General features: G+C 41.3%; 1 protein-coding gene across 3 annotated transcripts in view; it reads right to left on the minus strand.

Moving 5' to 3' along the window:
* LOC122563492 (discoidin, CUB and LCCL domain-containing protein 1) overlaps positions 1–23,442 on the minus strand; it is a 142,709-nt gene that overhangs the window by 113,714 nt on the left and 5,553 nt on the right. Inside the window, exon 2 of one of the 3 annotated variants that reach the window (XM_087976708.1) lies at positions 1,324–1,364. The exons of the other annotated variants lie outside the window; for them this stretch is intronic. The gene's annotated coding sequence lies outside the window, so the exon portion shown is untranslated. The remainder of the gene's footprint in view (positions 1–1,323; positions 1,365–23,442) is intronic. 3 annotated transcript variants of the gene reach the window in all.

The raw sequence follows: 23,442 nt of genomic DNA on the forward strand, positions 1-23,442 counted from the left end.
ATATTAAAATCAAAGTGCTGGAGAAACACAGCAAGTCTGACTCTTTTTCAGTAATATAAAACAAAGAATGGTGGATGCTGGAAATCTGAAACCAAAACAGAAATTAATGGAGAAACTCGGCAGGTCTGGTAGTATCTGTGGAATGAAAACAGAGTTAACATTTCACATCCAGTGTCCCTTCAGTTCTGGTCCATAACGGAGTCATATTAAACCGAAACATTAACTCTTTCTCTCTCTAAAGAAACTGAGTTTCTCCAGCACTGTTTTTATTTCAGATTTTCAGCATCCAGAGTACCCTTTACGTTGTCTTTCCACTTCTTGCAGAAACTGCACATTAGATTTGTTTTGGATCTTGCCTCAGTCGTGTCTATTGCTTCTCTTTCTGTTAAACTTATTTGGTTATCCAATGTAATCGGAAGTTAAATATACTCAAGCAAAACCTGCTAGCAACTATAGTTTCCTTCACTGGCTGCAGACACATTGGCCATTCTCATTATTTTCTTCAAAACTGGACACCTTCTTCTGGTATCCTTCAGAACTTTCCTGGTATGTGACCTCTTGTGTGCAAACCTCAGAAGCCAGTTCAACTCCTGAGCATCAGTAGCAAGTCCCTTTCTTGCTGGGAGAACATTTGATGGTGACGTGCAGGTTAAACTTTCTAAATGCTATTCAGTCCATGTTGCTCCTCTACCTTGGAAAAAGCGAATACCAGACATCTTGAATGGCCCAGAGAATGTTATTTATTCTACCTCAGTAGCTGTGTAACCACCTAAGTAATACTTACATCTTTTTCTTCCCCACCCCCAACAGCCACTTTAGTTAGAAGCCAAAACAGAAATTGCTGGAAAAGCTCAACAGATCTGGCAGCATCCGTGGAGAGAAGTCAGAGTTAACGTTTCAGGTCGAGTCACCCTTCCTCTGTTCTGAATCATTAACTCTGACTTCTCTCCACAGATGCTGCCAGATCTGCTGAGCTTTTCCAGCAATTTCTGTTTTTGTTTTGTTTTTGATTTATAGCATCTGCAGTTCTTTCAGGTTTTATTTAACCACTTAATCATGTATGTTAGTACATTCAAATACACTAGAGAGGTCTGGAAATCCGGGAGTTAAGTCTGATATTATAGCAAATGCATTAATACAGGGAATCATTTAAATTCCACCTAATGCAGTTTTCACCAAATGGAAAAGTTTGCTAACTAAGGCAGTTGGTCTGATTTTGGAGTGACTTAAATATTTTTTGCTGCAAATAGGATTTCAACAAGAATATTTCTCCAGGGAAGAGCAAGATTGGACAGTTGTGACTTCACTTAAAATCATAGTTACTTCTACATCATGTACCTACATCAAGTTGTAACTGTACACGCCTGTAAAGAAAGCAATATTTTTTAGTTCAAGGGTACAGGCCAGGGGAGCTAGCAACATATTGATAATGTTAGCAATCCGCAGGCAACAGGACAGCGTTCAAATCCTCCCACTTTAATGAATAGAATTTGAATTCAATGAAGAAATCTGGAATTACAACTAGTCTTGGTGACGATGGCCACTAAACTGTAATTGATTTGTGTTTAAAAACCCACCTAGTTCATTAATGTCCTTTAAAGGGAGGAAATCTGCCATTCTGCCCCATCTGACCTACATAAGATTGTAAACCGACAGCAATGTGCAATAAGTACCCTCTGTAATAGCTCAAACAAGCCAATCAATTCAAGGACAATATTGAATGGGCAGCAAATGGTGGCCTTGCCAGAAATGACCATATTCTTTTTGTGGGGTAAGAAATGGTTTTTAACAATTAATTGTGCTGATTAATTAAAGTTACTTTCTCCAAAGAATGGCTGGCTTCCATTTTACAATAATCATGTGAACTGCAAAATGCATAGTCGTTTTTTTCCACCAACCCCACCCCTCCACCCAAACGTTTTCTGGACAAAATTCAACTGAAATATAACTGTGCCAAAATTGAAAATTAACATTGGCTCCATTAGGGCTTGCAACCATCTGTACCCACTTATTCATTTAAACAACTAGTAAATATGTCAAAAAAAAAGGTTCAATGTTTTGCTTTTATAGAGCCAATCACAAACAAAAACCAAACAGGATTAAAGTTATGATGACCATAATATAAATCTTCTATTAATAGATAATTAATTTGGCAGCTTTTCAATTCAGCAGCAGAAGGTTTGTTTTATCCACAGTTGATTCTAAGACAAAAAGTTTCTGATGACATGGTCAGGGAAGCGGGCAGACTGGGATAATAGAGGTTTACAGCACAGACAAAAGGCCCTTCAGGCCAATGTATCCATGCCTAATTATTCTAGCCCCATTTTCAAATGGCCTTGAATGCCTTGGCATGGCAAGTGCACATCTCCATACTTCTTAAAATGTTATGAAGCTTACTACCTCTGCCACCCTTCCAGGAAGTGAATGCCAGATTCCCACCACCCGAGATGAAAAAGATTTTCCTCAAATCCTTTCTAATCTTTCTGCCCCTTACTTTAAATCTATGCTCTCAGTCATTGGGGCCTTCCACAAAACATCCTTCTTGTCTACCCTATTGATGCCCCTCTTAAGCTTCTCAATCATGATCACCCCTCAAGTTTCCCTTGGGGTAGAAACTAGACACTTCTAAAAGGAGCAAGAAGGTAACTAGAGAAAGGGTTGGCCCACTCAAGGACAAAGTAGGAAAGTTATGCGTCGAGTCAGAAAGTGGGAGAGATGCTTAATAAGTACTTTGCATTAGTATTTACAGAGGAGAGGACATGATGCACGTTGAGGTTAGGGATAGATGTTTGATTACTCTAAGTTGTCAGCATAAGGAGGGAGGTGGTGTTGGGTATTCTAAAAGGCATTAAGGTGGACAAGTCCACAGGTCTGGATGGGATCTATCCCAGGTCATAGAGAAGAGAGAGGTAATAGCTGGGGCCTTGACAGATATCTTTACAGCATCCTTGAATATGGGGGAGGTCCCAGAATTGCTAATGTTGTCTCCTTGTTTAAGAAGGGTAGCAAGGATAATCCAGGTAATTATAGCCTGTCAGTGGTAGGGAAGCTGCTGGGAAAGATACTGAGGGATAGGATCTATTTGCATTAAGAAAATGGGCTTATCAGTGATGGGCAACATGGTTTTGAGCAGGGAAGGTCATGTCTTAGCAATTTCATAGAATTATTTGAGGAAGTGACAAAGTTGATTGATGAGGGAAGGGCTGTAGATGTCACATACATAGATTTCAGTAAGGCTTTTGATAAGGTTCCCCATGATAGGATGTTGGAGAAAGTGAAGTTGCATAGGGTCCAGAGTGTATGGGCTAGATGGATAGAGAACTGGCTGGGCAACAGGAGACAAAGCATAGTAGTGAAAGGGAGTTTCTCAAAATGGAGACCTGTGACCAAGGGTGTTCCACAGCGATTTGTATTGGGACCAGTGTTGTTTGAGAGATACATAAAAGATCTGCAGGAAGGCATAGGTGCTCTGATTAGCAAGTTTGCGAATGATACAAAGATTAGTGGAGAAGCAAATAGTGAAAGGGACTGTCAGAGAATGCAGAAGAATATAGATGGATTGGAGAGATGGGCAGAGAAATAGCAGATGGAGTTCAATCCGGGTAAATGTGAGGTGACGCATTTTGGAAGATTCAATTCGAGAGCGAACTATATGGTAAATGGAAAAGCCCTGGGGAAAATTGATGTACAGGGAGATCTGGGTGTACAGGTCCATTGTATCCTGAATGCGGCAAACAGGTCAAAAGAGTGGTCAAAAAGGCACATAGCATGCTTTCCTTCACCAGAAGGATGTGGATGCTTTGGAGAGGGTGCAGAGGAGTTCACCAGGATGTTGCCTGGTATGGAGAGCACTATCTATGGAGAGGTTGAGTAGATTTGGATTATTTTCAGAGAGGTATAGACAGGGTAGATAGCAAGAAGCTGTTACCAGCCCCCTCCCCCCAGAGTGGGGACTCAATTACTAGGGGTCACAAGTTCAAAGAGAGCAGAAAAATTTAGGTGAGATATACATGGAACGTTCTTTACACAGAGGGTGGGGGTTGCTTAGAACATTGCCAGTGGAGGTGGTAGAGATGGGCATGATGTGTAATTTAAGCTGTATCTAGACATATAGATGAATGGGCAGGGAGCAGAGGAATACAGATCCTTGGAAAATAGGTGACAGAATTAGATAGAGGATCTGGATCTACACAGGCTTGGAGGGCCGAAGGGGCCTGTTCCTATGCTGTAATGTTCTTTGTTTGTTGGAAACAACCCCAGTGTATCTGATATCTGTTTACAACTAATACTTTGCAATGCAGAAAGATGCCATTTGGCACATCATGTCCATACTGGTTCTATTACCTAATGCCAATCTCCTGCCTTTCCCTATATCCTTGAATACCATTTCTAGCCAGATAACTCTTATGAATGTCTCAATTGAACCAGACTCCATCACACTTCCAAGCTCCCTACTCTAATTACTTGCTATATGAAAATGTTATTTCTCACATCAGCCTTGCTTCATGTGTACATCACTTTGAATAAGTACCTTCTCATTAACATTTCTTCTACAAGCTGTAGCAACTCCTCCGTATCTACTCTGTCCAGCCCGCTGATTTTGTAAACATCTACCAAGTGTCTTTCTTCTCTCAAAGGGAGAACAGACCCAACTTCTTTAATCTATCCTCCTAACTGAAGTTCCTCATCCCTGGAACCACTTTGGTAGATCACTTCTGCACTCTCTGTCCAACGTATTCACATCTTTCCCATAATGTGGTGAACACAACTGTACACAATACTTCAGCTGAGGTCTAATGAATGTTTTGTACAAGTTCAACATCACCTCCTTCCTCTTGTACTGTAAGCCCCTATTAATAAAGCAGAGAACACCATATGCTTTACTAAATTACTCTCTCCACTCTTCAATGACCTTCAGTGATCTGTAGACACATGGACCCATGCCCCTCTGCACCCCTTTAGAGTTGCACCATGAAATTCAAAGAAAAGTTGAGTTGGACTGATGTGTTTTATCATCAACGGTAATTTGGAGAAGTTTAAACCAGTTCTCATTGTCTGAGGTTAGACAGGTCTTTTCTGCAGGATGGATACAACAACCTCCAAAGGATTTGCTTACTCATTGTCACGACAAATGTATACATACATTGTAGTCTTTGCAAATCAGATGGGTAAAGATCCATGTGGATGAGCATTGCCACTGTCACATTAGCTTACACAGACAGAGACAAGATGGCAGCACAGTGGTAATGTCACTGGCCTAGTCATTCAGAACTCCCAGCTTAGTGTTCTGGTCATATGGGTTAAAATCCTACCAAAGCAGATGGTGGAAATTGATTTCTATGGAATAAAATCAGGAGTTAACTATGAGTGATTATCACAAAGTCACTAATGAAGCAAATTATCGAGCGGTGTCCCGCAGGGTTCGGTGCTGGGGCCACAGCTGTTCGCATTATATATTAATGATTTGGAGGAGGGAACCGGGGGCATTCTAGCGAAGTTTGCTGATGATACGAAGTTAGGTGGACAGGCAGGTAGTACTGAGGAAGTGGGGAGGCTACAGAAGGATCTAGACAGGTTGGGAGAGTGGTCCAGGAAATGGCTGATGGAATTTAACGTGAGCAAGTGTGAGGTCTTGCACTTTGGCAAAAAGAATAAAAGCATAGACTACTTTCTAAATGGTGAGAAAATTAATGAAGCCAAAGCACAAAGGGATCTGGGAGTGCTAGTCGAGGATTCTCTAAAGGTAAACATGCAGGTTGAGTCCGTGATTAAGAAAGCGAATGCAATGTTGTCTCTTATCTCAAGAGGGTTGGAATATAAAAGCAGAGATGTACTACTAAGACTTTATAAAGCTCTGGTTAGGCCCCATTTGGAGTACTGTGTCCAGTTTTGGTCCCTACACCTCAGGAAGGACATACTGGCACTGGAACGTGTCCAGCGGAGATTCACACGGATGATTCCTGGAATGACAGGTCTAACATATGAGGAACGGCTGAGGATACTGGGATTGTATTCGTTGGAGTTTAGAAGATTAAGGGGAGACTTAGAGACGTACAAAATAATACATGGCTTGGAAAAGGTGGATGCTAGGAAATTGTTTCCGTTAGACGAGGAGACTAGGACCCGTGGACACAGCCTTAGAATTAGAGGGGGTCATTTCAGAACAGAAATGCGGAGACATTTCTTCAGCCAGAGAGTGGTGGGCCTGTGGAATTCATTGCCATGGAGTGCAGTGGAAGCCGGGACGCTAAATGTCTTCAAGGCCGAGATTGATAGATTCTTGTTGTCTAGAGGAATTAAGGGCTATGGGGAGAACGCTGGTAAGTGGAGCTGAAATGCGCATCAGCCATGATTGAATGGCGGAGTGGACTCGATGGGCTGAATGGCCTTACTTCCACTCCTATGTCTTATGGTCTTATGGTCTTATCTGGCCCACATGGAACTCCAGATTCACAGCAATGTGTTGACTCTTAATTATCTTCTGGACAATTAGGGATGGTCATTGCCAACATTATGCATTTGAAACAAAAGGCAGCGGTGCTTTGGGTTCAGTTTCATTACCGATGTCAGTGACATTATTTCACATATGAACATTACATTTTGTAATGCTCCTGATTTTCCAATCTAAACAGCAATTTAAGTTAATTAATAGTCAACCAATGCTGTGTCTAATATTTATATTAGGCAAACTATGCACAAGCTATACTTCACACTTGTACAAACATGCCACTAAGTATTTATATTAAGTGGTTTTCAACAATTAAGCAATACAGGGTTCTGATTTTTATTTGCCAAATTGACAGGGGAAAAAACCCCACAGAATACCAGGCCATAAAGTCAGATCTTAATTGTCTAATTACAAGCTCAGGAAGTGGAATCTGAATGGTTTGATCCCAATGGGAACCAAATTTCAAGGAAATTCCAAAGAGAGGCCGAGGCAATTTCATTCAGAGTAGCAGAAGAAATAAATTCAGACTGAAACCAATCATCCACAGTTCATGATAGGATTACTAATCATCCCAAGCACTTCATTCATTCTAGTGGTGCTACAGTATGTTGCAATGGTTAAAGACACCACCCAAATGTTCCACAGATCAGAAATGCAATGCCTATCCAGGATTTTGACTGCATGATCACTATTGGGGCAGCAGTTGAGACGCCAATTAGCTCCACTACCCCTGGGCTAGGGTGGAGGACAATTATCTTGGAATTCCTGCTCCTGATTGCTGACTGGTAAATCCAGGTAAAGTGGTGTGAGAGTGAGAACATTGGACAAGGACAGGAACAAAGATGTGATGCCATTTGTGGTTGAAGAGCATGATGACATCCACTGTCTCAGTGCTAAAGAATAATAGCCCGGTTTGTTAGAGCAATTACAGCCCATAGGAAAACAAAAAAAGGGAATTATAAAATAAACATTAATTCTTCATTGAAGATGTTTTAATGTATTTTCTTCAACTGCTCAATAATCTAAAAGTGTTTCTACAGATGCTTGTCAATGTTACCTGCAACACGCTTTTCTGAGGTGCCATCTTGAACAGGTGTGGTCCATAGAGGTATGGGTACACCCATAGTGCTGTTTGGAGAGAGCTTTGGCGACAGGTATATCCCTCTGGGCAAAGCTCACAATTCCAATTGGGAATATGCACAAAGCTGCAGGACATGCTGACTATGACAGCCTTGTTGCCATGCAGAACATTAATGGGCAAAATATTGCTATTGGCAGCTCACCACCTCCTTCAAGGTGAAGTAGGGGCAGGCAACAAATCCTGGTCCAGCTGGTGGTGTCCATGTCTCACAAGTGAATTAAAAACATTTCGTGCCCACAAGCAGTGTGTCTAACTGAGGCAATTCTGGAGGAGTTTGGCAAGTGATTCTGAGCTGGTATTAGATAATGGCGTGTAGTTGTTTGCTCCACTCAGCATCATGAGGAATCAGGGAGTAGGCAGAATTAGGACTGTGGATGCTGGAGAGTCAGAGTCAAAAGGTGTGGCTCTGGAAGACCACAGCCAGTCAGGCACCTTCCGAGGGGCAGGATAGTCAATGCTTTGGGCACAAGCCATTCATCAGGAAGTGGGATCATGAAGGATCAGCTTCTGCCATCATCTGGGTATCAACAAATGTTAGACAAGGGCAAGAAGAACGAGAAAGGGCAGAAAAGGTGCAGGGTGTTTACTTCCCTGAGTCCTAAGAACTGGGCCAAGAGCAGCCATTCACTTTGATCAACCCTCCCATTCTGCATTTACTCACAGGACCACATTTCTTACGAGCACTATCTGGTTGTGTTAGTTCTCTCACTCCCGACTGATGCAGTTTTTTCTTCCTTTACAAAAATTTACAATACCATCAAACTATCAGAACCATATTTTTCCAAAGATTCTCAACTCATGCCAACAATAAAATAAGTAACTCATGAAATCACCCTTGTGCAGGCTGCCAATATCTCGCTGATTACTCGTTTTCCAATCCCCCTACTGATATGGAAAGAGAGAGTTTTGCCTTTTAAAGCACATGTCACAGCATCTGGGCAACCCAAAGTACTTCACAACAGTAACAGCAGTCACTGTAGGAAACATGGGCAACCAATTTGCACACAGCAAGCTCCCACCAACAGCAATGAGCTAACGGCCAGCTGATCTAGTTTTCTCAGGAATACTAATGGAGGCTGAAATATTGGCAAAGACAAGGGGAACATCTGCTCTGCGATTCTTTGAAAGGGGACTTTGTATGTCACTTAACCAACTGTTCAATGTTTCATCTGAATGCTGGATCTGGCTATGGAGTTTCTACGAGCATACCAGATAGCCTTGAAGAGTGACGTTGACCAAAAGAGCCTGGATGCAAACTGCAGCTGCCGCTGTGTCATCAACCCTCAATTGCTGGAGGAAACATGTCTATTGTTGTAAGAGGGTTAACTAGAATGATGAGAGAAGCTTTGCCCCATTAAGTTGGATCCTGAGAGGAGCAAACTAATATGCTTGTGTTCTCCCTGAACAGTTGTTCAAGCAGCAATGCATACTCACTCTTAGTCTCTGAGAGATCAGGTTATTAAATAACTCGAGTAGAATGGTGCTGGAAAAGCACAGCAGGTCAGGCAGCAGAGGAGCAGGAAAATCGATGTTTCAGGCAAAAGTTTCCTGATGAAGGGCTTTTGCCTGAAACGTAGATTTTCCTGCTCCTCGGATGCTGCCTGACCTGCTGTGCTTTTCCAGCACCACTCTAATCTAGACTCTTCTCTCCAGCATCTGCAGTCCTCATTTTTGCCTATCAAATAACTGATATAATATAAGTAGCTAATAAGTACTATGCAATAAACCTATTCAGTTTATCAGAAACAAGCCTACTTTCTGTTGAAGACTCAACGTGGACATCCTTTCCCACTTGGTATCAGCAATCTGGACTAATGTCACTGGAAGGATTGATAGCAGTGAATCTACAAGGCATCTCAGACAATTCTGGAAAACACAATCACAACATGTACTGTGCTGACAGAGGGGAAGATTGTCATACATCTACCAGGGGCACAGACATGGCTCTTCTGTTTAGGAGAACAGAGCTTTAACATTGATCTGAGGCTTTGGAAACCATTTGCTATAGGGGCCCCCAATCGCCAAGATGACACCCATTTGAGATTTCATGCCAGTGGTTTGTGGTTGCAGACCATTCTTCCTTAGCCTCAAGGCACTGAGGTCACATTTAGCAACCAAGTAAGACTTACATTGGCCAAGAATTGAAGCTGAAATTTTCTGATTCCCCCAAATGGCATGCTGCAATTACTCAGTGAGCTATTGGGAACACCCATAGTTCAGATCCTTTGCTATCAGTACTCATTTATGTTTGTTTTAAACAAGGAATATGTTGATTTCATTACCAGCAGCATCTGACCCAGAATTGGATTAACTGGACTTGAATGTTAATTCATTTACCCTTCATTGCTAAGAGTGGAATAGTTTGAGTTACTGTAAACGTGGGGGTGGGGGGAGACATTTGGTTACGATACTTCCGAATGCCACACAATTCTTTCATTTACAGTTTCACTCTGAAGACCCTTGTTGAAAGAATAATACGCACTGTGGCAGTGGCTTGCCAAGCAAAAAGAAACACTGGGCTCCTTGTTAAATTGGGGAAATGTAACGAATTGCTAATCAGTGTAAATACAGGGTTACTTACACGCTATTTTATCAACAGGCAGATAGCATTGCTTTATTATACACAATAAATCTTTGAAGTTGGCAGGACAAGGATGTTATAAAAGTTAATGAAATCTTGGGCTTTAATAGAGGCACAGTGCAAAATCAAGGACATTATGCAAAATGTTTATAAATCAATGGTTTTGTCTCAGCTGGAATACTGTATCCAATTTTGGACACTGCTCTTTAGGAAGGTTGTCAAGACTTGAGAGAGAGAGAGAGTGTGCAGAGGAGGTTTATCAACAAGATACTAGAACACATTCTCTTTAGAGACTGGAGAAGCTGGAATTATTTCTCTCAGAGCAGAAAAGAGATTTAATAGAGACATGTTCGAAGTCGTACAGAGTTTAGTGGAGTAATTAATGAGAATCTGTTTCCACTGGCAGAAATGTCGGTAACCAATGGTCACAGATTTAAGGTGATAAGGAAGAAAAGGGAGAGCGAGAGATAAGGAACAGTTATTTGGATAAGGATAAGTTATTTGCACACTGAGTTGTTTTCATCTGGAATGCCACTGTACTGGACACAGGTTCAACAGTAACTTTTTATATATTGAGATAAGTTCTGTGATGTGTGAATAGTAACACTTGAAGAAACAAGAACTCGATCAGTTTAATTCTTTCAGGCTGTTGCTACAGCAGTCACTCCCAGTTCAGTCGACTTCAGTTCCTCATGGGTTCTATTATCCATTACATGTTATCAGGTGCAGCAGTGAAGTGTTCTATACTGAAACATTTATATGTAACACTTTAGTTCTTAGCACTAATATATTCAGAACATATAAATTTAAAACTAATGTTTTAACATATTAAAAGTGCCCTGGGAGATTTACAGGTATTTAACTGTGCTAAGTTATTAATCAAAAAATTGAGGTCTCTCTGTCTTCGATTACTCTCAGCCTTGTTCTTTGCTTGAAGGTAAACACCCCATTTTCTCCTGTCTGCATATGAAAATAACGTGGATATATTGCACTAGGAGGAAGTTATACCCTCTAGCATAGAGCCTTCATCTGATGTGATCAATGGGTCTGGAGCAGGAGACTGTGGTTATAACTGAGGCAGAAGAGTTGACACAGTTCTCTGCAGGAAAAGAATGAGAGTCCAGAAGGCAGTGATGCCTGCCTGCTTCCAGGGTTGGAGATGAACTTCCAGAGGGAAGTAAGGATCTGGTCATTGTGCTCCTTGTAATTATCAATGACATAGGCAGGGCTAAAAACAATGCTAGTGTGAAGAGCTAGGCACCACAGGAACAGTTCATTGATTATTAATTTTGTTATATTTCCCAATGTAAATACAGAGTTAATTACATGCTCTTTTATCAACAGGTAGAAAGCATTCATTTATAGCAAACAATAAATATTTGAAGTTGGCAGGCCAAGTATGTTATGAGAGGTAAATAAATCTTAGGCTTTATTAATCGTGACATATGCAAAAGCAAGGATATTATGCAAAATGTTTGGTTGCGATATTTACCATGGTCATATGCAAATTGGATCCAGAGCAAATTATTAGAGAGGTGAACGCATAACTAACTGGTGTGGGAGAAGAGGGTTTTGGTTCATAAGAGACTAGCACCAGTACAGGGGAAAGTCAAATGATCCATATCTGAACTGTTCTGGTGCCACTGTTTGAGCAAACCACAAATTGGGAAGAAGTGAGGGATTTAAAATTAAATTTGATCCCTTGACTCCATTATTTAAATGACGTGGCAAATCAAAGAGCAGACACATGGTGTAGTGATTGTAACAAGATCAGACAAGTGGACCTCAAAGAATACAAGTTGGAGCAGATTAACAGCCCCAGTCAGGGAGCCCTGGCTGACAGTTAGCAACAGGGGTGTCAAACAACCTGTTCACTCAGAGTTGGCTCCAAGGGAGGTGGATCAGTGTCAAGGACTCTCCGTGCGTAGTAATGGCTGACTTGGTGATGTGATACTAGCCTCTGGATTCTTCACATGGTAAGAGAGAAAGGGATCAATTTGGGAAACAATAAAAAGATGTGACAGGAAGGAATAAAGAATACAAATCTCAGTAAGTCGGGAGATAAGGCTGGAAGTTAAAAAGTTTTTAAATGCACAAACTAAAGACTCTGTATCTGAACACATATAGCATTCTAAATAGATAAACTGACATCTCAAATACAAATCAATCTATTGGCTGCTGGATGACAAAGGTTGAGACCTGAATATTGAAGGAAATTTAGTGAAAATGTGAAGCTAGGTAAAAGGTGGAGGGATGGCTCTGTTAATTAATGGCAGTGTTAACATCATAGAAAGGGATGGCTGGAGTTCACAAAACCAGGATGTAGAAGCAACTTGGGTACAGACAAAATATGATAAAGGCAAGAAGTCACTTGGGGGAGTGATGTACAGTCCCCTAAGAGTAATTACATAGCAGGATCGAGTATAATACCAAGAGATAATGGGAGATGGTTTGAATGGTCCAGCGATAACCATGGAGGATTTAAATCTATACTCAACAGGAAAAATAAAAAAAAAAAACAGGGAAGCAAAGGAGGCCTAGGTGAAGAACTTATAGAATGTTATCAAAATAGTTTCTTAGAACTGCATATTCCGGAGCCAACCAAACTGCAGGCAACACCAGAATTGGCATTGAATGACAAGACAGCCTTAATAAATTGCTCATATTGGAGGTGCTGTAACTCAACTTTATTGGAGTTCTTTAAGGGAATAATGTGTGCTGTGGTTAAAGAGCAACTGGTGAATGTACTGTACTCAGATTTTAGAAGACATCTGATAAATTCTCATGTCAAAAAATACTACAAAATAATAAAGAAGGCTCATGCTGTCATTTGACACATGCACCAAAAGGTATGGTTAACGTTGCTGCTGACAAAGATTGGTTGGAAAGTAAGTTGTGAAAAAGACATTAAGAGGCCACAAATGGATATAGATAGGTGAAGTGATTGGGTAAAGATCTGGCTAATGGAGTAAAATGTGAGAAAATATGAAAGAGTCTATGTGCAAAGGAGTTTCACTCTTTTTGGTTGGTTGAGAGGAGGTGGACTGATCTTTCACTTAACAGCATGAGGTGACTCCCAGATATGCTTTAAAACCAAAATCCCACCTTGTGAATAAGGATCAGTCTCCTACTGGTCACACCAATTCTTCAACTTGCATCTCCTCTATGCACAGCTCCCCAAGTTGAGACAAGATCAGTAATGTGCACTTGACAAATTTTAGTAAGATACATTTTCCAGATTTATAAAGCTCACTATACAACAAATGGCTGCTGGATTTTTGAAGAGGAGTTTTTCACAAAAGCAAAAATCCAGCTTTATTTTAAAAAGTGATAAAATCATTGCCCTTACGTCTAGTGTTACAGTTCTGATGAGTAGTTTTAAACAATGCTAAGAGAAAATCTGTAGAAATGTAACAGCAGCTTGTGCCATTACTAACTGAGTTAGAAGTGTATGATAAAGGAAAAATGATGATATTTTTAATAAAAACTACCGAAGCTACTGTGTGCTGTGTATGAGATGTTCAATACATCACAGATAAATATCAGACTAGTTTGCAAAAAAGAAAGTCACCAGAACATAGAGCTGCTCTGCGCTCTCAGAAAGATGACTGGTGGTGGTTTAACTAGAGGATCACCACACCTCAGATGAAGGGAGGTTGAGAAGAGTTCTATATGGTAACTCCAGCTGGTATGGGAATTGAACCCACGCTGTTGGCATCACTTTGCATTGCAAACTAAACATCCGGCTAACTGACTCCCTATTAGTTTGCGATAGGATGCTGTAACACTATTGGGAGCACAGAATTCATACAAGAACAAGGCCTTGCATTTACAGAGCATCTTTAAACACAGTAAAACATTACAAAACACTTGATAACAAAAACGGACACCAGAGTTACAAAAGGAGAAAGTAGATCAAAGAATTGGAAAATTCTTGGTTAGTAGGGTCATCTTACATAGGAATTGGTTTGTTAGGGGTTATAAAAACATTTGATCATCTTATATTTCGATGTGTTGTTCATGCTAATGACCATCTTCAAGCAATGTGCCAATGGTATGGCCCTTTGCCTCACTCAGTAATCCTTTGATTAGCATTGAGGTGATTACTAGTTCATGGAGCTCCAGGGTTCTTCTTTGGAGAATTCATACTCTTGTCCTTTACTGTCTCATCTTTTGATAAATTTATCATCAGACTCTAGGGGTTTGTCTGAAAGGAATTCCACTCTGTTAATCCTGATATGAATACTTACCTTGAGCTGATGTTTGAACACTTTCCAGATTTTTTTATACATCTTTCCAGCCTCCTATGGAAAGGCCTGATGTACTAATTCAACGAAGTTCCTACATTCTGATAGCAAGATAAAACTTTCCAAGGTTCTCTTCACAAGATCATTTATCATTTGGTCTGCAAAATAAAGGTGCAAAACGTTGCTTAAACAACTACAATTCTGTAAAATGTACCATTGGCTGTGCAATCCATAAATAAAAGCAGAAAGAGCTGGAGAAACTCAACCTGTATCTGTGCAGAGAGAAACAGAGTTACCTGCTTCAATGACTTTTGTTTGGAATCCATACTTAGTTTGCACTTCATTTCTTGTTGAAAGGGACCCGCTCCCCATACCCCAGAAGTAGAATATAGGGTTGGTTTGCTTCTTTTTATTTGTTCTGCTTTTCTGTCCTTTTGTTTTTCCCTTTTCTATTTCACTTTATTTTTCTGTTTGTTACTTTACTGGATTGTAATTGCTTTTAGATTGCTCCTTTAAGAGAGAGAAGTCTTTAGTAACAGAAAGTAAACCAACTACTCACTTTATATTCCCTTCATCAGAAATTATTGCTATTAGTCAGAACACAGAAAAGTGCAGCAAGAAAAGTACTTCTGGCCCATGATGTTGTGCCGAGATTTAACCCCAATGTAAAATATAGTAACTTAACCTACGCACCCCCCAACTCACTGCTATCCATGTGCATGTCTAGCAGTCACTTAAATGTCCCCAAGGACTCTGCTTCCACCACCACGCTGGCAACGCATTCCATGCATTCACAACTCTCTGCATAAAGAACCTACCTCTGACAATTCCTTTATACCTTCCTCCTAATATCTTCAAACTATGACTCCTTGTACCAGTCAATCCTGCCCTGGGGAAAGTCTCTGGCTATTGACTCTATCTATTCCACTCATTATTTTGTACACCTCAATCAGGTCTCCTCTCTTCCTCCTGCTCTCCAGCTAGAAAAGCCCAAGCTTATTCAAACTTTCTTCATAAGGCAAGCCTTCCAGTCCAGACAGCATTCTTGTAAACCTTCTTTGCACCCTCTCCAAAGCCTCTGTATCTTTCCTATAGTAGAGCGACCAGAACTGGACACGATATTCCAAGTGTGGTCTCACCAGGGACATGTAGAGCTGCAGCAAAACCTCGCGGCTCTTAAACTCGATCCCCCTGTTAATGAAAGCCAAAACACCATATGCTTTCTTAACAACCCTATCTACTTGTGTGGCAACTTTGAGGGATCTATGTACTTGCACACCCAGAACCCTCTGTTCCTCCACACTGCCAAGAATCCTGTCTTTAATCCTATATTCAACATTCGAGTTTGACCTTCCAAAATGCATCACTTCACATTTATCCAGGTTGAACTGCGTCTGCCATTTCTCAGCCCAGCTCTGCATCTTGTCTATGTCACGCTGCAGCCTGCAGTAGCCCTTTAAACTATCAACGACACCTCCAACCTCTATGTCATCTGCAAATTTACTAACCCACCCCTTAACCAGAATTTTGTACTTGTACCCCTAGGTCTCTCTGTTCTAACACTACCCAAGGCCCTGCCATTAATTGTATAAGACCTATCCTTGTTTGCGGTACCAAAATACAAACCTTGCATTTATCCAGGTTGAACACCATCTGCCGTTTTTCAATCCATTGACCCATTTGATCAAGATGTCTTTGTAATCTTTAAAAACCTTCCTCCCGGTCTACTATGCCACCAATTCTGGTTTTATGAATGCTTTGAAGTCCAGAGCGGTCATCCAGTTGATCTTCAAATGAAATTTCTAAGTATCCACGACTGAGAACATGGACTATTTTATCAACAGTCACCCCTGTCTACCATAATATTATTGCGTCATGAGCATGATCTGCCATTGTGGCTTGGGCTTTGCCTCCAACAAGGTATTTGTACTTTGAGACAATGTTTAATGTTAGCTCCAAAAAAAAAGAGAACCAGACATGGATAATGTAGTATTGAATGTATCAGATATTTATCACAGCTTCTGATATTTGTGTCTTATAGTCACAGGCACTTCTATATCCAAGTTATTTGGTTACAAATACTGGCAGACTTCCATCAGAGTGTCATGCTTCAAGGTGTCTCTAGACAAAATGGAGGCGAGACCTTCATACTATTAGGTCACAAAGTGATAATATCACAAGCAAATCATTGCATTATGCTGCACACTAACCATGATACTTTACACTCCATGGAAACAGACCCTTCAGTCCATAGCAACCGTAATCCCAAACTAAACTAGTTACGCCAGCCTGCTCCTAGCCCATATCCCTCTGAGGAGAAAGTGAGGACTGCAGATGTGGAGATCAGAGTTGAGAGTGTGGTGCTGGAAAAGAACAACGGGTCAGGCAGAATCTGAGAAGCTGGAGAATCGATGTTTCGGGCATAAGCTCTTCATCAGGAAGGCTTATGCCTGAAACATTGATTCTCCTGCTTCTCAGATGCTGTCTGACCGGTGGTGCTTTTCCAGCACCATACTCTCAACCCATATCTCTCCAAACCTTCTCTATTCATGTACTTATCCAAATGTCTTTTAAATATTGTAAACGTACCCACATCCACCACTTCCTCAGGAAGTTCATTCCACATACGAACCACACTAAAAAGATAGCCCCTCATGGCTTTTAAATCTTTCTCTTCACACATTAAAAAATGTGCTCCCTCGTCTTGAAATCCTTGTCCCAAGTTGTCTGAGAAAAGACAACTACCATTAACTCTCATCATTTTATAAACCTTTATCAGGTCGCCTCTCAACTTCCTACACTACAGTGAAAAAAAGTCCCAGCCTTTCTTCTGAACCCTCTCCAGCTTAATAATATCCTTCCTATAACTGGGCAATGAGAGGCCTCATCAATGTCCTGTACAACCTCAATGTTACTTCCCAACTCCTATACTCAAAGGACTGAGCAATGAAGGCAAGCATGCCAAATGCCTTTTTTTAACCTCCCTGTCTATTTGTGATGCAAACTTCAAAGAATTTTGTACCTGTACCCCTAGCTCTCTCTGTTCTAAAACACTACCCAAGGCCCTGCCATTGATTGTATAAGACCTACCCTGGTTTGCGGTACCAAAACACAAATCTTGCATTTGTCCAGGTTGAACACCATCTGTCATTCTTCAATCCATTGATCCATTTGATCAAGATACCTTTGTAATCTTTAAAAACCTTCCTCCCTGTCTACTATGCCACCAATTCTGGGGTCATCTGCAAACGTATTAACAATGCCTTCTATTTTCTTATCCAAATCATTTATATAAATGACAATTAAAAAAAAAGACCTAAAACTGATCCTGTGAACACTGTTGGTCACAGGCCTCCAGTCTGAAAAGCAATCATCCATCACTCTGTCTCCTGCCATTAAGCCAGTTATGTATCCAATTGGCAAGCTCACCCTGAATCCCATGTGACCTATAACTTTACTAATTAGTCTACCATGTGGAACCTTACTGAAGGCTTTAACTAAAATCCAAGTAAACAATGCCTTCTACTCTGCCCTCAATCTTTTTGGTAAATTCCACAATACACTTAATCAAGTTTGACAGGCACAATATTCCACACACAAAACAAGAAAGAAAAATGAACAGAAAATAGCAGGAAATCAGGAAAGACAACTGTACAAAGTTGAAAAGTTGTTAAATGAAAGTTTACTGAAGTTATTCAGGTTTCCATTTCAAAGTATGAAAGGGAGAAAAATTACAAAACTTAATTTAACAGATCCAGAGTTATTAGCACACAATGATTTAAAGTAATGTTATGCTTTAATAAAAATCATCTTCCAATGTACCACTTTACAATAAACAATGCACAAAGTTAACAGATACTTTACTTGTACTTTTCTAAAACATTTCCATATAGGCAGTTTCAAAACACACATTCTGGAATAAATATCCTGATAAAAGAAGATACATTCCTCAACATATTTAAGTTGCAAATTTAAGATCATGATTCCTATTGTTCCAATTAAATATAAATAAAGTCCACATCTCCTTCAATTAGCATAATTGTAAAGTCTTGTAAAAATGCAATTATAAAAAGTTAATTGCTAGATTGTGAACCTGTGCTGTCCACAATAAAAGCACTACATTTAGTGTTTGAAATTTTAACATTTCCCTGAATATCCAATTTCCATTTAGATTAGAGTCCCTACAGTGTGGAAACAGGCCCTTCGGTCCAACAACTCCACACCGACCCTCCGAAGGGCAACCCACACAGACCCATTCCCCTACATTTATCCCTGACTAACGCACCTAACACTACAGGCAATTTATCATGACCAATTCAACTAACCTATACATCTTTGGACTGTGGGAGGAAACCAGAGCACCCAGAGGAAACCCCTGCAGACAGGGAGAATGGCAACTGTCTGTGTGGAGTTTGCACAAAGTCGGGAATTGAACCCAGGTCCCTGGCACTGTGAGGCAGCAGTGCTAACCACTGAGCCACCATGCTGCCCTAAAGACTTATTTACGTAGGTCACAAAAATTAAAATGAATTCTTGTGTAGACTATTGTCTAAATCACATAATTGGGCGATGCTTTGAAATTTAGAATAGAGTCAGAGATGTACAGCATGAAAACAGACCATTCGGTCCAACCCGTCCATGCCGACCAGATATCCCAACCCAATCTAGTCCTACATGCCAGCACCCGACCCATATCCCTCCAAACCCTTCCTATTCATATACCCATCCAAATGCCTCTTAAATGTTGCAATTGTACCAGCCTCCACCACATCCTCTGGCAGCTCATTCCATACACATACCACCCTCTGCATGAAAAAGTTGCCCCTTAGGTCTCTTTTATATCTTTCCCCTCTCACCCTAAACCTATGCCCTCTAGTTCTGGACTCCCCCACCCCAGGGAAAAGACTTTGTCTATTTATCCTATCCATGACCCTCAATTTTGTAAACCTTTATAAGGTCACCCCTCAGCCTCCGACACTCCAGGGAAAACAGCCCCAGCCTGTTCAGCCTCTCCCTGTAGCTCAGATCCTCCAACCCTGGCAACATCCTTGTAAATCTTTCTGAACCCTTTCAAGTTTCACAACATCTTTCCGATAGGAAGGAGACCAGAATTGCACGCAATATTCCAATAGTGGCCTAACCAATGTCCTGTACAGCCGCAACATGACCTCCCAACTCCTGTACTCAATACTCTGACCAATAAAGGAAAGCATACCAAACGCCTTCTTCACTATCCTATCTACCTGCGACTCCACTTTCAAGGAGCTATGAACCTGCACCCCAAGGTCTCTTTGTTCAGCAACACTCCCTAGGACCTTACATTAGGTGTATAAGTCCTGCTAAGATTTGCTTTCCCAAAATGCAGCACCTCGCATTTATCTAAATTAATCTCCATCTGCCACTTCTCAGCCCATTGGCCCATCTGGTCAAGATCCTGTTGTAATCTGAGGTAACCCTTTTCGCTGTCCACTACACCTCCAATTTTGGTGTCATCTGCAAACTTACTAACTGTACCTCTTATGCTCACATCCAAATCATTTATGTAAATGACAAAAAGTAGTGGACCCAGCACCAATCCTTATGGCACTCCACTGGTCACAGGCTTCCAGTCTGAAAAACAACCCTCCACTACCACCCTCTGTCTTCTACCTTTGAGTCAGTTCTGTATCCAAATGGCTAGTTCTCCCTGTATTCCATGAGATCTAACCTTGCTAATCAGTCTCCCATGGGGAACCTTGTCGAATGCCTGACTGAAGTCCATATAGATCACATCTACTGCTCTGCCCTCATCAATCTTCTTTGTTACTTCTTCAAAAAACTCAATCAAGTTTGTGAGACATGATTTCCCACGCACAAAGCCATGTTAACTATCCCGAATCAATCCTTGCCTTTCCAAATACATGTACGTCCTGTCCCTCAGGATTCCCTCCAACTTGCCCACCACTGACATCTGGCTCACTGGTCTATAGTTCCCTGGCTTGTCCTTACCGCCCTTCTTAAACAGTGACACCACGTTTGCCAACCTCCAGTCTTCCGGCACCTCACCTGTGACTGTCGATGATACAAATATCTCAGCAAGAGGCCCAGTAATCACTTCTCTAACTTCCCACAGAATTCTCGGGTACACCTGATCAGGTCCTGGGGATTTATCCACCTTTATCCGTTTCAAGACATCCAGCACTTCCTCCTCTGTAATCTGGACATTTTGCAAGATGTCACCATCTATTTCCCTACAATCTATATCTTCCATATTCTTTTCCACAGTAAATACTGATGTAAAATATTCATTTAGTATCTCCCCCATTTTCTGTGGCTCCACACAAAGGCCGCCTTGCTGATCTTTGAGGAGCCCTATTCTCTCCCTAGTTACCCTTTTGTCCTTAACATATTTGTAAAAACTCTTTGGATTCTCCTTAATTCTATTTGCCAAAGCTATCTCATTTCCCCGTTTTGCCCTCCTGATTTCCCTCTAAAGTTTACTCCTACTTTCTTTATACTCTAAGGATTCACTCGATCTATCCTGATCCCATCTGATCTAAGCTAATTAGTAGCTGCTTTGGAGATAAGATGGTAATACGGAACAACAATGGACCTCAGAAAGGGTGCACCCCCACATTAACGATAAACTCAGTTCATTGATGCTAATCACAGTTCAGCAAATAATCTGAGCATGTTGAATTTACTCTGTGTATTGATGTGTAATTCTGCTAGCAATGATTTTAAAAAAGGAGAACGTACATATACAGACTGCACTTGTAGAATGTACATGCAGAGCATTTGTAGTTATTTGGCTGTGTCTCCAACTGATTGGAAGGAAAGACATCATGTTGTCTGTATTTGTTGGTCTACATTGTCTCCCAGTTAAACAACAAATTTTCTGGTCTTCAAATCTCCCCAGGACCTCACTCCCTCCTTTATCTTTCACATCCTCCAATCCTACCATCCTTGGAGATCTTGGCCCTCCTTCAGTTCTGGTCCTTTGATCATCCCAATTTCAAATGCTTCAGCTCGCACTCAGAATCCCCTGACTCCAGTTCTGAAATTCCTTCTTTTATTCTTCTCAATTTCTTAAGACCTCTTTCCTCCCTTAAAAAGGTCCTTAAACAGACCTCTTTTGATCCATCTTTTGTTCCCTTCTGAAGGAAAACAGTGAGAATGTTACTGGGAGAAGCAATCCAGAGATTAAGGTTAATGCTCTGGGGATCCCATAACAGCAGATGGTGACATCAGAATTCAATTTTTAAAAATAATCTATAAACTAAAGCTAGCATAATGGTGACCATGTAAGCATTATCAATTGTGATTAAAATAAAAATCATGTGTTATTAGGGAAGGAAATCTGCTGTCGTTATCAGGTCTGGCCTACATTTGGCTCAAGATTCACAGCAATGACTCAGACAAACAACTCAAGTGCATCAAACTGCTACAAAGTCTAAACAAAGGACTGGACCATCAGGATTCATCGAACATCAACCTTGCTAGTGGAAACAACAAAGGCAAACTCAGACCGGTCAACCCTGCCTTCTGGGTACTTGTGTCAAACAAGGGAGACCTGTGCCACAGACTACTCAAACAATACCATAGCATCATCATTATTCTCACTATGTCAGACCATTAGGACAAACCCATAGAGATAGTGAAACAGTTGGATCAAGTCAGGAAGGAGTCTTCCTGTGGAGTCTTCAACTTTGACTCCAAATCCTATGAAGCCCTGTGGCATTAGGGAAACAAACATCAGGATTTTCCTTGCCTATCACCTGCTGCCCCTTCCCCATTCCCTGGCCTCAGCTGATCAATCAGCACTTCTCCATGCTGAATACCAATTGGAAGGAGAACTGAGGCTAGGGCACAGAAGGTGTTCAGAGAGTGAGGGATTTCAGTGTCGTCCACCACCAGTGGTGACTCAGTGGAACCACTATTGGCTGAGCTGGTTGGATCCTTCAGCTGCTAGACAGGATGTGTAGCAGGTAGTGAGGAAGCCAAAAGGGGAGAGAGACTTACTTGACTTCTTCCTCAGCAAATTATCTGTTGCATCTATAGGAACTGCAGCAGTGACCACCAAACAGTCTTTGTGGAGACAAAGTCTCATTTTCTCATTGATGATGATCTCCACCTTGTTGTGTGATACCATTGCTGTGCTAATTGAAATAGTGTTCAAACAAATCTAGCAATTCAAACTTGGGCATCCATGAGACACTGGGCCAGCAGAAGCAGCAGTATTGGGAAATTAAACAATTAACTGGAGGAGAAGGCTCCAAAAAAAATATCCTCACCCTCAATAATGGAAGAACCCAGCACATCAGTGCAAAAGAGAAGGCTGAAGCATTTCAGCTGAAACAATCTGGAGCTGGATGATGGTAATCCATCTTGGGCTCCTCCAAAAGTGCCCAGCCTCAACCGCCAGGCTCAGCCAATCTGATTCACCAACATGATGTTCGGAAATTACTGAAGACACTGGATACAGCAAAGTCTGCGGGTTCTGATAACAATACAGCACTGCTATTGCAGACGGCGATAAAACTAGTTGTGCCCCTGGCCAAGCTTTTCAGTACAGTTGCGACACTGACATTTACCTGACAATGTCGAAAATTGCCCAGATTGTGTCCAGCAGGAGAAATCTAACCTGACTAATTGCTGTCCTATCAGTCTCCTCTCAATCATGAGCAAAATGATGAAGGGGTTGTTCAGAGCTCTCAAGTGGGTCTTGCTCACCAATAGCCTGCTCACTCACTCTCAGCTTGGGTTCTGCCAAGGCCACTCAGCTCCTGACCTCATTACAGCCTTGGCACCGACATGGTCAAAGGAGATGAATTCCAACAGTGAAGTGGGAGTGAGATCCCTGGACACCAAGGCAACGTTTGACTGAGTGCGGCATAAAGGAACTCAAGACAGACTAGAATCAAACACAGTTGTTGTTGAAAAGTGTGGTGCTGGAAAAGCACAGCAAGGTCAGGTAGCATCCGAGGAGCAGGAGAGTCGATGTGTCAGGCATAAGTCCTTCATCAGGAATGGGGGGTGGGGTTGG

Source organism: Chiloscyllium plagiosum, unplaced genomic scaffold (genome assembly GCF_037043375.1).
Source record: "Chiloscyllium plagiosum isolate Xiang-an unplaced genomic scaffold, Cpla_swu_hap1 HiC_scaffold_30, whole genome shotgun sequence".
In the NCBI taxonomy this organism is placed as follows: Eukaryota; Metazoa; Chordata; class Chondrichthyes; order Orectolobiformes; family Hemiscylliidae; genus Chiloscyllium; species Chiloscyllium plagiosum.